The 2552-nt window shown below is 41.9% G+C and overlaps 1 pseudogene; it reads right to left on the bottom strand.

Moving 5' to 3' along the window:
* Window positions 1-1019: 1019 nt before the first annotated feature.
* On the bottom strand, window positions 1020-1157 carry LOC124895144 (annotated as a pseudogene).
* Between the last annotated feature and the right edge of the window lie 1395 nt (window positions 1158-2552).

Raw genomic sequence — 2552 nt, 5'->3', positions numbered from 1 at the left:
GATGTGGGAGTAAGTCTTCACATAAACGATAGTCGATAGTCACACAACAAATGTCAATGTTGAACTTTCAGACAAGCCTCCTTGAAGGAATACACAGTAATTTCCAAGTTGTTGGAAATCAGATTCTTTCCACAAGCTTTTAGTAGTATGGCTGGGAACTGTCATTATGTGCAACTATCTCGACTATAGAAAGAAAACAAAATTTCCAGTAATTACTAAAACCAAAAAGGTGTTCTACATATGCATCGTTTCATAAGAGGTGAGCAGATTTCTCTTCATCAGCTGCATACGTTATGCATTACCAGATAAGCCAATAATATTCAGATAACAACATGATAGTACCGGGAAAAAGAGTTGGTAAGTCTGTCAGACAACCATGAGACCATCTCTAGCCCAGCGGACCAGGCTGATAACGATCATCTACAGTACCATGACCCAAAGGCAATGGAGGCTGTTAATCACGCTCTGGTCTCCCCGGCCAGCGGGCCAGGCTGATAACGATTCTGAGAGTAGAGCTCCAGCAAAAAGAAGGCTAGGCTGATAACGATTCTGAGAGTAGAGCTCCAGCAAAAAAAATTGGTAAGTGTGTCAGATAGCCACAAGACCATCTCAAGCCCAGTGGACCAGGCAGAGAACGATCATCTCATCCACCAGACTTCGTTTCTGGTCTGATTAGCACTCATGGATACAGTGGTACGAGCCTATAGAACAGATCCTGTTCAAGTAAGGTCGTGTCTGCCCATGTTGCTGCAACAAGATATATACACTTGGTTGCGTTGCTAGCTTATCGATGTGGGACACGAGGCGGGGAAAAAAATGTATTCAACTCTGTAACTGCCTGTATGAGTGGACAACTGCTAAAAAAAAATGTACAACTAATTCAGATTTGTATTTATATTAAAGTATCAAGTTAGAACAATTGAAAGAGATGATTTGTGTTTAACATTGCAATTGCATATACAATTGAGACCGTGTGCTAAGCAACCAATGAGATGATAAGAAATTATACTTTGAATTGGGTAGGGGTGGCGTTTAACACAGGCCCCACTGTCACAAATTATGACGTAGGCTCGACCACTTGGGCTGACCTTAGGCAGGCACCCCTCCGGAGTGTGCAATGGCGGTCACCAGCCTATTGACCCCGTCCAGATAAGTATGTTTCATAAATGTCCTTGGCCCATTTATATAGTATCTCCCTACTACTATTCTATCTTCTTCACTTGACAATGTTGGACTATTAGTATTGCACAGTAGTATCTAGCTGCAGCACCACATGCCGGAGAAGAAATGAAGACAGACAAGAATGTTGCAGTTTTGTTGAATAGAAACTCATATTGATGCCTTATGAGCTGCTGTTTGAGTGAAAAATGTTGTATGCTTGTTCGCTTAGTTATAGTCAGGTGATATGAGCGAAAGAAATGAAGGGTAGTCGAGAATGATCCTCTACGGTTCCATGACCCCTGAAATGCCGTGGAGGCTGTTAATTAGGCTTTTATCCCATGGTCGCGGTTCATACACCAGACTTGATTTCTGTTTTCCTTAATACTCATAAACATATCTTGTACAAGTAAGATAATGGCTATCAATGTTGCTACAAGTACTCTTCTATCTTATTCACTTGACGATGTGGGGCTATGCTAGTCTATAAAAAGAGTTAAGTAACATCCTCAATGTCCAAAAGAAGCAATTTGTGCCTAGTTTATACTACTGGCTGTCATTGTTGCTGAACTGCTTTGATGTATGCTACTAAAGCCGATGGTCTTTCCGACAACCTCTTTACCTCCACGAGGCTGGGGCTGAGAGCGATCATAGTTCCATTGACATTCTCAACTAATCGTCATGTTTCACATTTATGTTCAACTCATGTTGCCATCGTCCCAAAAAGTATAAACAAAGGTCGGAACCACGGTGTGCTTTTAATCCACACATGAAACGTTGCACTCTTACCTCTAGACAAGATTGTCGAGTTCTATTCTACCTGTAGTTGAAACAGATATTGTCCTGAACCCTGCCTACTATGAGATCTGGTGAGGGTGGGTAGCGTACACGCAGCCTTACCCCACCTTCTGAAGGTAGAGAGGTTGTTTCCGATGGACCCTTGACACAAGTAAAGCATATTAAAATCAATAAAGGACCGACGGTATGTAAAGGGTCCAGGGAAGGGTCGAACCACAAGTGTTCATTGTAGGAAATTTCCACGGCTTGAACCCATGACCTCATGGTCATATGACAGCAACTTTACCGCACGAAAAGAAAATACAGTAGTGGAGAAGGATTGTCGAGAAGTTTGGAATAAGTAACCATAATTGTAAAACGGCTTGGAACCGAGAGGAGTTATGAAAATCAATAGCACAGAGCCAATGTACAGAAGGGAAAGGGAAGTAACTATGACTTAAAAGGACTATTTTGTTGCCTAAGCTGGCTTTGAAATTTCTAATTTCTAAGTCATAGCAAATGTACAACGAAAAGTCTAGTCAGCGAATTGCCTCTTAATGGTCATCGGGTGTTGCAGCACTGTAACATGTACATTCAGGTGAACCACCTCTGACAAC

This window comes from Capsicum annuum, unplaced genomic scaffold (assembly GCF_002878395.1).
Source record: "Capsicum annuum cultivar UCD-10X-F1 unplaced genomic scaffold, UCD10Xv1.1 ctg80174, whole genome shotgun sequence".
Lineage (NCBI taxonomy): Eukaryota > Viridiplantae > Streptophyta > Magnoliopsida > Solanales > Solanaceae > Capsicum > Capsicum annuum.
Note: the sequence above shows the minus strand (reverse complement) of the source record. Positions and strands in the feature narration are given on the sequence as shown.